Here is an 18,306-nt window from a genome sequence, read left to right on the forward strand (position 1 = left end):
CTGCTGCGCCCGCAGGAGCTCAGCCAGACCTGGCCGGGCGCCAGGCGCGTGGCGGTGCCAGCGTGACCTCTCTCGCCCTGCACAGCTGCGGGGCTTTCCCTGGGGCGCTGCCGGGAAATTCTCACCCTGCACAGTGGTCAGACTTGCAAAATCTCTCTCTCTTCCCCCTCCTCCCCTCCCCGCTGGTTGATAAATGCCTGGGCGGCTCGCGAGTCCCAGAGCTCTTCCACTCCGCTCCAAGTTGTGAGACGCGGCTTTGCAGCGACCCGATCCCGGCTGGGGAGGCGCTGGTTTGCTCACTACAGGCATCATCCCTCACCGAGAGTCGCGGGAGCGGGAGGTAAGTAAGTTTCTCAGGTGTCCCTCGCCTTCCGCAGCTCCAGCGGAGCGGGACTGCTCGCAAAATTGCTCCCTGCCCTTCCTGAGCCGAGGCAGGTTATATTTTTGCCAAGTCTGCACTACTCAAATGGCCATGAACTCAAACTTCTCAAGTGTCCCGTATGAGTTTGCCCTGACTTTCCCCCGTGACATACATAGGGATGGCTTGTTTCCTGTCTCTTTCTTCTCTGTTAATCACCTTTCACAAAATGTTCCCCGCGAAGAGGTGATGGAAAGGGGCACCACCAAAGATTTGTTGGGACTTTTTTGTAAGATAAAAATTAACGGTGGACTGGAAATCAGGTCTGTCTGTTACACAGTTCATAAAAACACAAAATCTGATCCCAAGTTTATTCAGTCTTTTAAAGATATTTGTCATAGGAAGTAAGCAAAGCACCCAGAAATACTGCTTTTGTTAAAAATAAAATAAAATAAAATAAAAATACTAACTAGACTGAAAAGCAGAGTTTCTTGGTAACTACAATACCAGAAATTTTGTTTTGGATTTTAGCAATCAAAGCAAAGACAGTCCCCTGGTATTTGAGTTTCCTGATCCTGTAGTTATAACTCATCAGTTGTTGAAAGGATAGCTAGATACTGTAAATTTCTTTTTCCTTTTGCAGATTCCGATATGGACTTCATTGTTGCTATGGTCAGAAATCAGTGTTTCAATAATAATGTATTATTGTTTAAAATTTATATTTTATAGGTTGATAAGCAAATGTCTCCATTGTTGCAGAAGGGAAAAGATTTTTCCCTAACAATGACTTGTACCAGACTGTTAATTCAGAGGCCACTTGAGGCTGTCAGAACTATTCTTATCTTTGATATATGAAAATTTCATATTCCCTGTAAACCTGCAATCCTATAAAATGTCACTCAAAGTACAGCACATTTTTTTCAGATTCTTGTTCTTTTATAAAACGATGCATTCAGTTGAGGCTGTAATTTATTTTTTTGAGATATGGCCTTTCCATATAGTAATGATTCAGAATAGCATGAAATTGTAATAACTAAGAAAGTACTCTTACTGCACCAAAATATTTCAGTAGTCTATGCGAAATCACGTTTACTAGTACTTTCTTCTTCCAGAGTGAAAAGTACTTAACATGTTTGTATAGCTGTGGGCCAGACAGCATGTTCCAATTACTTCCCTTCTTAGAACACAGAAGACACGTAGCTGGCTAAAGTAGCTCACTTAGTGCTACACAGGAAGATTACAAACACTTTAAAGCATGATATTGAGGATCTGTACATTCTCAGCCTACTCTTTTGTATTCAAATCCCTTTTCTTAGTTCATTTTGAGATTGTCTTAGGACAAAATGGAAGGAGAGAGCAGCTCCAAAACATACTCACTAACAGAAATGGTAGAAAAAAAAACATTATTTCATGTGATTTTTTCATTTGATTTTCAAGAAATTGTCTGGATGACATGATTTTTATTTCAATTTGAAATCAAATTTTAATTTGATTTTTATTTTTGAAGACTAGATTTTTTTTTCCAGTTTTAGGGTATCCCTCCTCACACTCACTTTGTCTTCCTTTATTCTTGTTTGTCACTGAGTGCAATAAAACAAATAATGTCCAGGAACCATCCTACCCAACTCCCACCCACACTCCCTTTTTCCACTCTAACTTTTCAAAACTTCTCCAACTTTGGAAGAGTTACCAAGTGTCAAGCAGAAAAGTGAAATTCAAACTTTGCAAAAGTTACCAAGTTGGAGAAGCTCTGAAAAGGTAGAAGGGGGGGGGACGGGGGGAGAGAGGAGAGAAGGGAAAGGGGGGAAATGAAAAAGTATGGGAGGGCAGCTTTGGACATTATTCACGTTATTGTAGTCAGTCACTAAAAAGGAGGGGCAAGGGAGATGGGGGGCAAAACTTTCAAATTCTTTTCATCTTTCAAAACTAAAACAAAATTTCAATTTGAAATGTCATTTCAAAATTTCCCCATCAAAAATAAAAAAATCACCAAAAGTGATATTTTCCTACAGAAACACATTGTTTTCAGTGAAACCTCATTTTTCAACAGGAAAGGTTTCAGCCAAAAAATGTCAAGCTGTATTCATTAAACACCCAGGAAAATCCTGTTCTCAAGTGAGGCCAGAGGTCTTTATACAACAAAATCCAACTCAAAATTAACTATAAGACTGGATTTAAAATGTGTGTGTGCGTGCACATACATACACTTAGGGCTAGTTGTAGCTAGACTTGAAAATCTGTTTTGTGATAGAGGGCATGTAAGGAACAGCCCAAGATGAATTCCAGCATGGGAGACTCACTGTCCGTTTATCCACATCTGCCATAATAAAATGTCTGAACAGTCAGTCATTTTACACACAAAACTCCCATTGACTTCAACACAAGTTTCACACATGTACTGACTACAGGACTGGGACAATACTGTTTTTTACTTCGCATTGCAAATAAGGGTGAATTGGAATAATAAGGGCATTGCACCTGATACCAGTCCATGAGGTTGGCTAGACATTCATCATGTTACTATGGAGACCTAACTTTCAGAGTACTGTACCTCCAGAACTCCTGCAGGGCTTAGAGCAGCCAGCAAATTGCTAAGAGCAGAACAAACCCAAATCAGCATTATGTCTTATGTATCACGTTCTAAAGTACACGGATATAGGAAATATCATGTGGTGTTTCTATAAATCTCTATTGCTTTAGCACCATTATTGGGTGGCAGCAGTCTTCAGAGAGAAGCCACCATAGTTTCTATTATAGAATTTAAGTAACTCGTGGTCTCTGAGTCAGGCTCATCCCTGGTTTAATTCCACTTATTTCTTTCCCCCTAAAATGTGAGAGATCATGGCAGAGGAGATGTTTTGGGTCTTAGAAGGTTGAAGTTAGTGTGATTTAAACTAACAGGGGGCTTTGGGGGCTATGAGTACAGTTGTAACGAAGAAACAATCAATGATATTAGAGAATGACAGGGTGGCTGAAAAGCCTTGGTTTACTTTATGTGCACAAACACCTTTGTGACTGACCTTATTTGGTCAGGAAAGGAGTAAGAACAAAAAGATTTCTTTCTGATACCTCCAGTCCTTCTGTTTCACAACAGATTAAGAAGAAAAAAAACCCCACAAGCCGTGCTGCAGGAAGTAATTGGTTGTTATTTTGATAGGCAATTTAGATCAGAATAATTTTGTTTTAAATTAAACAATGGCATATTTTAAGAGATTATTCTTTTTCTAAACGCTCTCCTCAATCTGCATTTTATCAATCAAAATGACCATTGATTGGGGCATTTCTCTTAATAAAACAGCTTGAGTGGTAGTGCTTTACACTGTTGTGTCAAAGACCTGACTTCAGTATCTAACAATGGTATTTAAGAGCAAAATTCTCTTTTCAGATTTAAGTGATGGAAGTAGACTGATATTCTGTTGTCCCTGCTGGTACAGACCTTCCATTAATGTTAACGGGAAAGGAGAATATCAGAATTTAGATTTGCTGTGTGTATTTTAGGAGAATTGTCCCCTAAATATCTGAGCAGTCAGGGTCGGAGAGCAATTCCAAGGCATTGACCCAAATTCTGCCCAAACTGTTTTGCCTTCCTGAAGTCAATTGAGATCCATTGGGTGTAAATCTGAGCAGAACTGAGCTTAGTCCAGCTGCCAGGAGGTAGAAAACAGTGTGCCACATTGCTTTGGGAATGTCCACCTGGACACAGAACTGGGTCACGCTCTGCTGCTGTTTTAACAAGGAGATGCAGGAGGAAGTAAAGAACTGGGTTGTTATCATAAACATGTTGTTAACATTATGTTACTGCTTAATTACCAACTAGGTCTGAATAGCCCTGTCTTCAGCAATTCTTGTTCCTATATTGTGGGGACAACACCTTCAGAATATCCTAGTTCCGGTGATGCCCGCAACTGTTTTCCTGTCCAGCAGACAGCCTCTCCAATGTGTAGTGTCATATAGGCAGACCTCTAAGAAACTTGTTCATAGTGTTGACATCACTAATGGACAGAAGAAGATAGATTGTAATAAAATATTTAGGGAACTGTTTACACCATTTATCAATCAGTTTTTAGCAGGTGATCTCATTGGATCCAGTGTATTATAATTGCTGCCATATTTATATGAAACTCTGGCATGGTTTGGGCTGTGAGGGGTCCAAAAGTATTTATTACTATTCATTTCTTTTCTTGAGGATATTACACTATTTTTGGAAATTGCACACTTTAAATAGCTTTTCTATACATGCAAAATATTTGCAAGCACTGCTGTTGTTTTAGAAAATATATTTGGGAAAAGAATTTCAAATAAGAATTGATTTAACCCTGCCACTTCCTAAATTCCAAAGTAATTCCGGAGTTCTGCAATTCCAGACATACAGATTAAGGGGCTCAGATTATCCACTCCACTTTGTGTTGTGCCTCCAGTGCAAAGTAATCTGAAAACCAGCACGGTCAGTAACTGAAGGAGCAGCCAAATGGCATTGAGCCTGCATAGAAATATAAAGGCTTGGGAAATGGGTGTGACCAAGATTTCCCTGCAGCATTGACCCCTCAGAGCCATTGGCAACTGCCATAATTTAGAGCAGCCTTCAGCTGACCAGACCAGTGCACAGTGTTAGAAACCTGGGCATGGGCAGTCCTGCCTAGTTGTCAGAGCAGGACTCAGGCTTAATGATAGGAGCAGACATCCAGAGCAGGGAAACAGAAGCAAGGGTCAGCATGAGAGTCAGAAACCAGATGCCAAAGCCAACGGTCAAGGTAGAGTCAGAGCCAGAAATCCAAGGCAAAGGTCAGAATCGGGTTACCTGGAATCAGGGAAGGATAGGAGCAGGGCTGGGAAAAGGCAGGAGCAGAGACTAATGCATCCACAGTCAAATGCTTTGAGCAACCAGTGCAGCCTGCTGCTGGTTTTAAGAACATATCTGCTGATCCACTCCACCAGTTGTGCTGTTTAACCAGTCAGGTGGCTGGGCTCTTAAACTGCCTGGGGGTTAAGCTGGCAGGTAAACAGACTAGCTGAGGTCTGACACCCAGGAACTCAGGGATGGTAAAAATAGCTTACACTAGCCACCTTTGCACTGACACTATGAACTCTTCAGACATACTGAAGAGTACAGTCATACTATCACACTGGTAGCAGAAATTTTTACAGGTTAGTTTGTTAAACATTTCATTTCTGTAACAAAATATTGAGTAGTTACACACGGGAATAGTCTCCCTCTTCCACATTCTTTAAAATTAGCATAACATTTATGTTCATATTACACAATCAAGAGTTTCCTTTAAGGGCACTGCCTACATTAGATTAAAAGGTGTTGTAAATATATATTACATTAAGCAATACCAAGAAGTTACAGTCTACGCTGTCTGGGGAACTTTACAAGAAATGACTCTTATAGTGTGATCTGATTGCAACATCTGTTGACAGATCTTTAGTCAGGTCTGTTGAACCACTGCATTCTCTAATGATTCTCCCCAGTGGGGATAGTAAGCCGGAAGTATTGCAGCTGTTCAAACTGTCTCCCTCACTTTGTCCCTTTGTGAGGTACCTCACATTTGCAAATGATTCCAAAATCCCTGCTTTCAACAATAGTACCTGGAAAACATGGTTTACAAGGTGTCCCAAAATGCACTGATATAATCACCGTTGTCAGGTAAGCCGTGTGTGTACATACCAAAATGGATTGTCAAGAATGATGTTTCCACGTGGACACATCAAATTGCTACAAGGCCAGGGGATATATAAAACATCTCATCACTTTTTGATTTCATAGGTATAGCAGCATTTGTTCATGCAAGCTTTTCAGAAACTACTGCAAGGCTGACTGCTAGCCATTGCTTGGGGATGGTCTTCATCGGCAATTATTTCCCCAACTCTTCTGTCTGCAAGTAGCACAAGTATAACTGGTACTTACTCAGGAGTGCCACCCATCACAAGGCATCTGGGACACTACACAAGATGCAACAATAAGTTAGAAAGAATGGAAGCCAGCAGCTCGGGGCCGGGGAAGAAAAAGAGAAAACCGAGCCAATCTGACAAACAGGAGAAAAGGAAATCCAGAAAGGAAAAGGTGATAAAGGAAGGCCAAAATGGGCAATGCTGAACAGAGCTGCATAGGGAGGCTTCATATCAAGCTTTGAAAACTACAGAAGGACTCTGGTGGACGTAAACAGGGAAGGGGGATCATAGGAGGGAATGCTGAATTGAGAAGGTGCTGCTCTTAGTCCATTCAAGACAGAACCTTAAAATGGATGGAAAACAAGGACAGCCCAGAGGATCTCAGTGGTCTTGGATAGGAGGAGATGGCTAGATGGTGCCTCAGGCCCCAGTTCAATTATTTATATTGGGTGACCAGTTTCAAGTTTACTTTGTTATTAATCTGGCAAGGTTTGCATGTAAGTGCTGGTACCAGTCCTTCCTTAAGACTCTGGAAAGAGGAATGATCAGTTTCAGAACAGTCTTGGTAATATTTTCAAAGTAGTGATCACTTCTTACAGAAATTACAGCAGAACTGGGTCTTTGCCCCTCAATTTACCTTGACTCCAAAGTACCCTGAATCTAAGCACATGTTTTGTGGGTGCAACGTGATTGTGATGCAGGCTCTAATGAGAGAGAAAGTGGATGAATTCTTCAAGATTCTGTCAAGGACATAGAAAATAAGCAAAAGGGAAAGAGAGGATTCTTTCTTTCTTTAAAATAGTATTTTATCAAAATATGGCAGTCCACAGCATTGTGCAAGCAAGAATGCAGATAAAATGAATGTACTGTAAAATCAGTTCTGGACCATATCCAATGTGTCTTTGATCCTGATCATGTGTTCTGTTTGTTTTGGCAGGCAAAACTCTTGCTTGAGCTATTTCTCTTTTAATAATTCCAACTTGTTCTCCCTCTTTCTCCCACCCTGCAACTTTATATTTAGTGATGGAGAGCCAAGAAACCCTACTGAAGCCTTTCCACAACAGTAGGTAGCCTGCAGTTTAATTTAGTCTATTCATCTGCATTCCAGAAGCGGTAGGTAACAAAGCGGAATGGGCCTGATTTTCCTCTCAATTGCACCAACACAGAAGCAAGAGTAACTCCACTGAAGTCAACAGTTACCCCAGGGCCGGCGCTTCCACTAGGCAACCCTAGGCGGTCGCCTAGGACGGCAGGATTTGGGGGGCGGCAGCAATTTGGTGGCGGGGGTCCTTCCGCTCCGCGTCTTCGGGGCGCTTAGGCGGCGGGTCCTTCACTCGCTCCAGGACCCACCGCCGAAGTGCCCCGAAGACGCGGAGTGGAAGGACCCCCACTGCCGAATGCTCTGAGGAGGAGCGCTGCCGCTTAGGGCGGCAAAAACCCTGGCGCCGCTCCTGAGTTACCCTCATGTAGGTGCAAAGAGAATCAAGCCCATAGTATGTTTCCATAGCTGAATAGCTTGTTTTCTGTGTATTGTTCAAAGTGACTGGTTTTGAACCAGCTGTGTGAGTAGTTATCTGGATGCAAGAGCACAGCCATCTAGTTAGTTCATGGATGTGTCTAGCAGTGTCCTACTGATGGACATTCCAAATATTCTACCACCTCAAAATTCTAAGTCTCTCTAGAGACCAAAATAATATAAGAGGATCATAATTCAAACATGTTTGCTCACTTGCTCTCACTAACCTCCTTGTCTTTTGACAAGTAGAGAATATTATATACATATACACCTCTACCCCGATATAACACTGTCCTCGGGAGCCAAAAAAAATCTTACCGCATTATAGGTGAAACCGCGTTATATTGAACTTGCTTTGATCCGCCGGAGCGCGCAGCCCCGCCCGCCCAGAGCACTGCTTTACCGCGTTATATCCGAATTCGTGTTATATCGGGTAGCGTTATATTGGGGTAGAAGTATATAGAGCTATATGTACACCTTAGGCACTTTTAGGATACCCCTCATTATAATATTACTGAATATTAAGCACAGGTTGCCTTATTGGCATAGTCCCACATTGAGGGAGCCTGCTCACAGTCCAAGCAGGAACTCCCAGAGGAATTGTTATGGGGTGCACAGGGGATTTGAAAATGTGGGTTTAGGTGACTTAGCCAAGATCCCAGAGCAAGTCATTGGTCTAGTTGTAATAGATCTCCCGCCTCTCAGTCCAGTGCTTTAACTAGGCCTCAGACTTCTGGTGGAATCATTTTCTATTCAGTGCGCAGTTCACTGGATTAAATTAGTGCTTGATACTTTTAAAACTCTGAACAGTTTGCCAACTCTGAAAGTGCAGAGAAAATAACTTGACTTTTAGCTGGGTCTTGTGTATTTATGGGAACAGTCTGAGGCAGTGAGATTTGCAGCTTTTTCAGTAGGGTGTTATGATTTAGACAACATTAAGCACACCTGTTAAGATCTATACTTCATATATTTAAAGAACCTCCAGACAGCTTTAGTGTTCTCCTAATAAAAAGCAGATGTGGGAAACAGAATACCTGTGTGTTGTCTGTAGTAGGATTTATCATCTCCAACAATTCGTTTTATCAGCTTTGTCAAACTCAGAGCTCTGGACCTTTTGCTGAGTGTAACTGCCCAGGAAAGAACATCATTTACTTAAAAGTAAATTGGCCAATAATTGGTTGTAATATGTTTTTAAGCATTTGATCCCTCACATTGTTTTGTTCTCTTCTGTGTGGGTTTTATATGAGAAACAGTGTAATTTATAGCATAATAATCCAGTTTAGTCACATATAAATCTCCCAGTTGTATGTGAATTAGAAGACAGATTATATAATGTATAAATGAGGAGGGAAGGAATTGTTTTTACAATTGTGCACTAATAAAAAACTGAGCATATTGTATTTTTATTTGTGACAAAGCCATATATATTTCAAAATAGTAAAATGATTTTTTTTACATAATTTAAACTAACTGTGGGTATCGCATATATATTTTAGGTTGCTTTTTAAACCGCATTATTCCGTTGTTCTCCAAAATGCATGAAGGTAGTTGATTAAAATACACGGCAAAATACTTAAAGAAAAATACATTCAATATGACAGTACCATTCAATATACATGTCATATAAAATTACTCAGTCTCTTTATCAAGTTGCTGGTAGAGAATTTAGTGTAAGTGCATTTGGTCAGACAGTTTGTCTAACTTGCATATTCATGGATATCTTTTTCCCTTTGATAAAATTATTCTGGCCTCAGACATTCCATCACAAACCAAGCATCTCATTACAAGGAGCAGACAGGGATTACTTCTGCTTGTGAGCATATGCAGGAATCTGTCCAGGAACTGATGAGGCAGGATTTACTTCTAGGGAAAGAGCATTTTGTCTGACTCCGTAGGGCAGGGATTGGCAACCTTTGGCATGCTGCCCATCAGGGTAAGCACCCTGGTGGGCCGGGCCGGTCTGTTTACCTGCCGCGTCCGCAGGTTCGACCGATTGTGGCTCCCACTGGCCGCGGTTCGCCGCTCCAGGCCAGTGGGGGCTGCGGGAAGCAGCGGCCAGCACATCCCTCAGCCCACACCGCTTCCCTGGCAGGCCGCGTGCCAAAGGTTGCCGATCCCTGCCGTAGGGCCCGGAGAGAGAAAAGACTGCCAACCAAGACAGGTGAATTCCTCAACAAAAATGTGTACTTGTTTACTCAGAAAAGACTGAGCCCAATTGTGCCCTGCCACTACACAGATGTGCAAGGAAGTATCCTCCACACAGAGGCCAGGCATAATCAAAACCTCTGCTCTCCCTGGACCTGCAGACTGTTCTCTTCCAGAGCTACACTGGATGAAATAACAGCTATAACCATTCAGGAGACGCAGGCAGAGTGAAGGTGTTGATTTGCAAGGAAGGGCACAGTCCTCACATATAGGTGGGGTGGGGGGTGAAATGTATGTAGGTCGATATGAATGAGAGGACAATGGATGTAATGGTAACAGCTGAACCAATCTGACTGAGAGCACGAGTTAAACACTGGACTCCTTGTGAAGCTAATAGAGATCAGCAGCTGAGAGTCAACACAGGAGCAACACAATGGACTAAATTACTGGCCGGTCAGTGAGAGTGCTTAGTTCCAAGGTGTCATGAGTTTCTCCCCATGCTGTTAGGTAACTATAAACAACCCTTTTTAAATGTGAAGGGGTAGATTTGGTTCACAAAAAGTGAATCTAGAAAGCAGGTTTGATATGACATTTTTATCATGTCTCCTCTATGACTTTCTGTAAATTTACTCTGACAAACCTCAGGCCATGTCTACACTACAAAATTATGTCTACCTAAGTTATATCGGCGTACAGCCACCACTGTTTTTACAGCACTTGTGCGGTGTGCATGCTACTCTCCTTGTGTCAGCGATGTGTGTCCTCACCAGGACTGCTTGTATTGATGCAGAGTGCAGTATACCGTGGTTAGGTATCCCACTGTGCAACTTACCACCATCCTGCACAGGGTGTTTTGGGAAGTTTTTGCAATGCCTCATGGGGCTGAAATGAGTCACACGGGGTGTGACTGGGGCCTTGGGGTCAACTTCCCATAATGAAATGTTCCCCATCCCATAATTTCCTCTGCAGCCCATAATATTTCACACATCTTTTCAAAATTCCCACAAATCTGCATGTCCCTTCTCGCCATCTGACATCTCTGACAGAGCATGAAGCCTGCACAGCTCTGCGCTATTGTCATGAGCATTGCAAGCATAGGGCACCTGATCCAGCTGTATTTACAGAGAATTGCACAATACGACGATTCCTTGGAGTCTAGATTGCTGTGGGACAGACAGAAAGAATTCAAGGTGGTTGTTGGCATTTGTGGAGCAGGTGGAGATGGTGCAGCACCGCTTCTGGGCCCAAGAAACCAGCACTGACTGGTGGAATTGCAGGTTTGGGATGACAAGCAGTTGCTGCAGAACTTTCAGATGTGCAAGGCTACAGTCCTGGATCTGTGTGCCGAATTTGCCCCAGCCCTCCAGCGCAGGGACATCAGAATTAAAGCCACACTGACAGTTGAGAAGTGAGTGGTGATTGCACTGTGGAAACTGCCAATGCTATATTTCTATGTCAGTCAGTCGGGAATCAATTTGGAGTTGGGAAATCCACCGCAGGGGCCGTTGTCATGCAAGTGTGTAGGGCTATTAATTGCCTCCTGCTACGCAGGGCTGTGACTCTGGGCAATGTGCAGGACACAGTGAATGGCTTTGCAACAATGAGCTTCCTGAACTGCAGTGGGGCAAAAGATGGCACACATATCCTTATTTTAGCACCAGACCACCTTGCCACAGAGTACATCAACAGAAAGGTCTACTTTTCCATAGTAATGCAAGTGCTGGTGGATCACTGGGGTCACTTTACCAATATCAGTGTGGGCTGGTCAGGGAAGATGCATGATGCTTCCATCTTTAAGAACAACAGGACTGTTCAAAAAACTGCAAGCAGGGACTTTCTTTCCTGATGGCTGATTACCACTGGCAATGTTGGTACCCCTTGCTCCCATGGCTCATGATGCCATACACTGGCCACCTCAACAGCACCAAAGAGTGCTTCAACTACAGCTCAGCAGGTGCAGAATGGCAGTTGAATGTGCCTTTGGTTTGGAAGGGTTGCTGGCATTGTTTACATAGGAGATTGGACCTCGGTGAGAAAAGCATCCCAATGGTAATAGCACCTGCTGTGTCCTGCAAAATATCTGTGAAGCAAAGGAGGAAAGTTTCTGCCAGGATGAACAGAGGAGGTGGAGCTCAATTAGAAGAGCTCAGTGCAGAGCTATACAGCTCAGGGAGGCTTTGAGAGAACATTTTAATAGTGAGCCAGAGTAAGGTGTGATGCTGTAGTGTGCTCTACCTGGCCTTGCTCTCTTGCAGCCTAGTATGATTCTTGTAGTGATTGCTGTGCATGTAGGAATAGAACAGTGTTTGTGAATGATTTCATGGGTTTGTGACAAAATGAAGTACGAGGAAATTGGTATGTGTCAGACCTGCTCAGCGTCAGACAGCGTGTGTTGTGAACTAATAACGATGAATCTTGATTAAAAAAATAGAATTTTATTCGGTAACATGAACCAGGCAATTTAAAAAAGCCATTTTAAACTTTGATCCCCAAAAGGGTAAGCATTACATTCTCACTTCTCCATGGGACTGACACAGCACGGTGCCAGTCACCGCACCAGCCATGTTGAGTATGGCTCTTTGGGGGTGGGGGCAGGGTTTAAGGTTGGGGAAATAGCTCACAGGCATGAGTATATTGGTATAGGGCAATGGAACTGAATACTAGCACTGTTTTCCACAGGCAGTGGTGATTTTAGCGGCTATCTCACTCCTGATGGTAACAAAGGTAGAGAGAGTGCAGCTGGTGTCCTGATGCCATCTGGACCCATATGCTGCTAGCCTTGTACTGCAATGGTGCTTGCTGAAGTACTTGCTGACTGGCATGGGAAAGTGTCCTATCGCAGTGGAAGAAATACAGCAGCCTTCCCCAGAAACCTTCGGCAGAGGATTGCAGAGTACCTCCATGAAAGTTTCATCAAGATCTCTACGGAGGATTCACAAGACATCCTGGTGCACATAAACTGCTCCGCATGACCATTTTTGCTGCACTCTAGAGAGGAATTAAAACCAGGTAGCAACTCTATCTCTCTTGGTTGTTTCACTACCTTTTCTAGCACAAGTAAACAAGAGTAAATCAACAGATGTGTCCTGCTACTTTGGAGGTTCCATACCCTGTAATTTCAAAGCAAACTACCTACTCACCAGAGGTTCCTTCCCCAACATCAGGCTCACCTGTGCTCAACAATCGGGATTGTCTGGACTGCAGTGGAGTCAAAAACATAGAACCACAGGGTTAGAGGGACTGCAAGGGTCATCTAGAGTAACCCCCAACCAAGATGCAGGATTTGTTGTGTCTAAACCATCCAGGACAGATGGCTATCCAGCCTCCTGTTGAAAACCTCCAGTGAAGAAGCTTCCACAACCTCCCGAGGCATCAGTTCCATCGTCCTACTGTTCTTACGCGTCCTGGCTCACTGTGCAACTGGATCCCCTGGTTGCCCATCCCCCACACTCCTCCTTCCTTGTCCTCCTCCCCCTCCCTGTTCACGGTGGGGGTCTGTGACTTGGGCTCCTCCGAAGTATCCATGGTGCTCTGGGGGAGGGGGTCTCCACCAAGGATGGCTGGCATGCAGCTTTTTGTAAAAGCAGCAGGTCTCTAACTCCACACCAGATTGATTGTTGACCTCTCTTCCCTTCTGGTATGCCTGCCACAGCTCCTTGGCTTTCACGAAGCACTGTTGTGTGTTCCTGTTGTAGCCCTTCTCCTGCATCCGCTGAGCAATCTGCTCATAGATGTCCACATTTCTACGGCTGGATCAGAGCTGTTCCTGCACAGCCTCTTCTCCCCACAGGCCCTCTTGTGTATCTGCAGCGTGTCGCCGGCATGGTCAACTAGGCAGTTACACTCATCAATGGAGAGCTACTAGGTGTGCTCACCTCGCCAGGCACCCAGGAAAAGGAATTTCAAAAATTCATGGGGCTTTAAAGGGGAATGGCAGCTGACCCCTGGGCAGAGGAGTTCACAATGGTGACCAGAGCGATCAGTATGGGGCATTATGGGACAGCTACTGGAGACCGGTAATAGTCAACATAAGTAATGCAGCGCTCACAGTGACACTGTGTTGACCTAACGACATCGACCCTGAGTCTACGCCGCCCGCAGAGGTGGTGTTAAGTCAGTGTAGCGGGGCAGTTACGTCAGCAGGAGTGTCTGTTCTCTGGTGTCTGTGCCTTGTCGTGGCGGGACAGTTTGCATGCTCTAACGATCCCCAGAGTCTGTGTTGGCGGGGGCTTTTTGCTTCTGGTAGGTTCAACCATGCTGGATTGGTCTGTGGGGGAGGGGCCAGGCAAAACAGACACCCTGGTCCTCCAGGTTGGGGGTTAGGCACATGGCTAACAACCCTGTCCCGTAAAAAACAAAATATGTTACAGAAACAGAAACAGAGAAATTAACCATTACTGTGTGTGATGGCCTTCAGGAGTCAATGACCCGTATGACTGCCAGTAGTGGAAGCCACTGGCATGAAGACTGAAGTGCTCAACACCAAGTCAAAAACCAAACTTGGTTTTTGGAACGTACGGACAATGTACGAAACAGGGAAGCTAGCTCAGGTCATAGCAGAGATGAGACGCCACAACTTACACATCCTGGTTGTCAGCAAGAGCAGATGGGTGGGATCAGGAAGATTGACAAGAGCCTCGGGAGCAACTTTGCTGTTTTCTGGATGGGATGATGGACAACACCATGAGGGTGTTGCCATACTTTTGAAGAAGGGAGTGGAACATTCCCTGCTTGAATGGAAATCCACCGGCAGCAGACTTATGAGAGCCAGACTGAAAGGGAAACACAATAATATCCCCTTGATTCAGTGTTATGCTCCGACAAATTACAGTGATGAAGAAGTAAAGGACAAATTCTACCTTACACTACAGGCGGAGTTAGAGAAAGTACCACACCACAGCCTAACTATCGTCATGGGAAACCTGAATGCCAAGGTCGGTAAGGACAACACAAACAATGACATAGCAGTGGGAAGACATGGGTGTGGCACCATGAATGAAAACGGAGAGAGGCTTGTTGATTTCTGTAATATGAATGACCTAATCATCGGCGGAACCGTATTTGAACATTGTGAAATTCACAAACTGACATGGTGTTCTCCAAATGGCAGAGATAAGAACCAGATTGACCATATCATGATCAGTGGCAAATGGCGACACTCACTGACAGATGTGAAAGTGAGAAGGGGTGCAGATGTTGGCAGCGACCACCACCTTGTGACAGCCTCCATCAAGCTAAAACTGAGAAATGTGGGTTCACCAAACAAGGGACATAGATGTTTTGATACTGACAAGCTAAAGTCCCTTGAAATACTGAAAGCCTTCATTCTGCAGTTAAAGAACAGGTTTCAAGCCCTTGCAGACCTTGATGAAGGGGAGGGGTCTGCAGATGAGGAGATCAACAAGAAATGGGACAAAGTAACAGCAATTTATAAACAGAGCAGTGAAGCCTGTCTAGGCTACAGGCAGAAGAGAAGGAAGGAGTGGATTACATCCAGCACTTGGAACGCCATAGAAACCAGACGAGCCCTGAAGAAAAAAGTTTTAGACACAAAATCCCGGAAGCTAAAGGACAAATACAACGAGCAGTATAGCAAGGCACAACGGGAGATCAAACCCCTTGTGAGAGTGGACAAACAGCATTATACTGATAATCTGGCAACACAAGCAGAGGATGCAGCTGATCGTGATGAACAAGGAACCGTATAAAATGACGCGGCTTATCAGTGGTAAACGGCAGACACCAACAAACACTCATCAGGAACAAACAAGGACACCTACTAACAACCAAAAAAGAACAAGAAATACGCTGGACAGAGCATTTCAAAGAATTGCTGAACAGGGAGCCACCTAAAGAGGAAGCAAACATCCAGGAGGCAGAAGAAGATCTTGATATCAACACAGACACCCCAACTAAGGAAGAGATCATTCAAGCCATCAATCCTTAAATAATGGGAAAGTCATGGCAAGGATAACTTGAATGCAGAATTGTTCAAGGTAAATCTTAAATTAGCAGCATCTATCCTGGCCCCTCCATTTACATCAGTTTGTGAAAGGGAAAAAGTGCCAGATGAGTGGACCAATGGGGTTACAGTGAAGATACCAAAGAAAGGAACTCAGTGATTGTAATAACTGGCATGGTACCACACTTTTATCTGTGCTAAGCAAAGTATTGTGTAAGATCATAGTCCAGCGTATATCAGAGGCAGTTGATAGCATTCTCAGAAAAGAGCAAGCTGGTTTTCAGAAAGGGCGTGGATGCATAGCCCAGATCTTCAGTTGGCTAGGACTCTATATTAGGAAGCAACCAACAACAACACTGCAGAGCAAAAAGCAGATAAGCAAATTGTTATAGAACTTATATAAGGATTCTTTTCCAAAGAAGTCAATCTTTACCAAAAAAAAGAAAGCAAGAAAATATTATGGTAGAAAAACCAGATGCCATGTATTGATAAGCATTTCTTTGGCATTCATCCCTATAGTATCTGAACACCTAAATAAAAGAAAGAACTAAAAATAATTCTTATATGTTTTCTCTCAAGCATTATGTACGTACTGTAAGACTATCACAGAACAAAGCTAGGTTATGTTGCCATCTACTGGCTGAACAGAAATATAGTGGCTCTCTAAGTAAAATTTACAAACCCAAATCCAAAAATAATGCAAAGTGACCATGGTTTGGAGTTTCATTACAAAAGGCAAATTCTCCAAGAAAGGCTCACAAACAAAGGCTATAGATCCATAAGAACCTGAAGAGGAATCAACTGTATTTTCCCCCCTCCCTGTCCTGTAGCAGGACTCAGGTCCACTTGCTTTTAGCTATCGCTGGGTGAGGGAAAGTCAGTGGCTTACAATCACTTCCTCTCACAACATCTGTTCTCGGTCTCCCAAAGAAAGTATGGAAGCCTTTGCCTTTGGACCACTGAGAATTAGACGCGCATAAAGATTCCATTTGCTGCTGTGGATGTCAGGGAACTGGGTGTGGCTCCCTGATTGTCTGTACTAGGGACTTGGAGGTTTCCACTCCCTTTGCACCAGAAGCAGACTGGGGTAGAAAATCTGTCTCAAATGCTGGAAACAATCCTATATTGGTAGAGAATTGGACTGTATAACATCATAGGTTTCATTCACTGTCTTATGAGAATCTGATTAATATTGTTTAAGTCAAACTGATTCCGTTTTAGAGCAGGTTGAAAATGGAAAACCATTTTTAGTGGAGAAAAAAAATAAAAATTGAAGTCACTTGCATTCTGCAGGTTTAGAAAGAATTTTTTTAAATTTCTAAAAGATTTTGTTCGGAAAAATTCTGTTTTCAATTTGCGGGGGGGGTTCTTCACGCTTTTCTTTTACCCCTCTCTCCCTTCATTCCCTTTGGCCACTGAAAAAGGGATGTGTAGGAGACAAAGGGTGAAAAGGAAAAAAACAAACTGAACACCTTTCCCTCCCCCCCCCCCCCACACACACACACTTACTTTTCATTTTCTAGTTTGTTTGGTTTGGGGGGGGGGGGAAATTGAGAGACTGAAATTTCCTGAACAATTATTTTGAAACTTTAACTACGTTCTCTTTTTTTCTCTTTCCCAAACATTTTAAGGAAAGACACCAAGGGATATTTCACATTAAACTACTTTCCCTGGTGTTTTACAAATTATTTTCCTCTGAAGTTTCTCAGAGGAGGGGTGAGCAGACAAGTTATTGAATGATTGAATTGGAATAGGGGGATATATATGTGTCTAGATTCCAGGAAACAAAAGATTAGATTCCTCAAACACCTGTAGAAGCTCCAGCCCATGTAAACATAAGAAGAGTGTTTTTAGAACAAGCGAATTACATCTCCACATTCATTGGACAAATAGTTATAAGAGAGTGAGAAGCAGCCCAATATAGGGCACAATCCTGCAAAGTACTGAACATCCTCAACTCCCAGAGCAGTGATTGGGAGACAAGTTCATTATATTCATGTTCTTCTTGCTAAATGAATATTAACAGACATGAAATGCTGACTATTTTAAAATAGTAGGTAGTACACAAGCTTCCACCTTTCCGAAGATACTGAGCATCTCAGAGGATCAGGTCCTGGCTAACAGCATGAGAACCACTTTAAAATCTCTTCAGTGATTTTGCATCAAACGCAGACTGTAGAACAGTGATACTCAGACTGAGGCTCGCGAGCTGCAAGTGGCTCTTTAATGTGTCTCCTGCAGTTCTTGGCAGCATGTGATATTAAAATACTGTGTGATTTCATTATTAACCAGTCTACGTTATTAACCAATCAGGATGCTTTTACTATGTTGTTAACCATTGTAGTTGATAAAATAATAATACTTGGTCAGTCATTTTGCTGTGAGAATAAATGAAACAATGACTTTGCACTCCTGTGGCTCTTTTGGGTAATG

At 43.2% G+C, this 18,306-nt stretch overlaps 1 protein-coding gene across 1 annotated transcript in view; it reads left to right on the forward strand.

Moving 5' to 3' along the window:
* Positions 1-206: 206 nt before the first annotated feature.
* Positions 207-18,306, forward strand: part of STEAP4 (STEAP4 metalloreductase) — a 32,284-nt gene continuing 14,184 nt past the window's right edge. The window contains exon 1 of the mRNA XM_024197537.1: positions 207-340. The gene's annotated coding sequence lies outside the window, so the exon portion shown is untranslated. The remainder of the gene's footprint in view (positions 341-18,306) is intronic.

Source organism: Terrapene carolina, unplaced genomic scaffold (genome assembly GCF_002925995.2).
Source record: "Terrapene carolina triunguis isolate 2854851 unplaced genomic scaffold, T_m_triunguis-2.0 Scaffold84, whole genome shotgun sequence".
Taxonomy (NCBI): domain Eukaryota; kingdom Metazoa; phylum Chordata; order Testudines; family Emydidae; genus Terrapene; species Terrapene triunguis.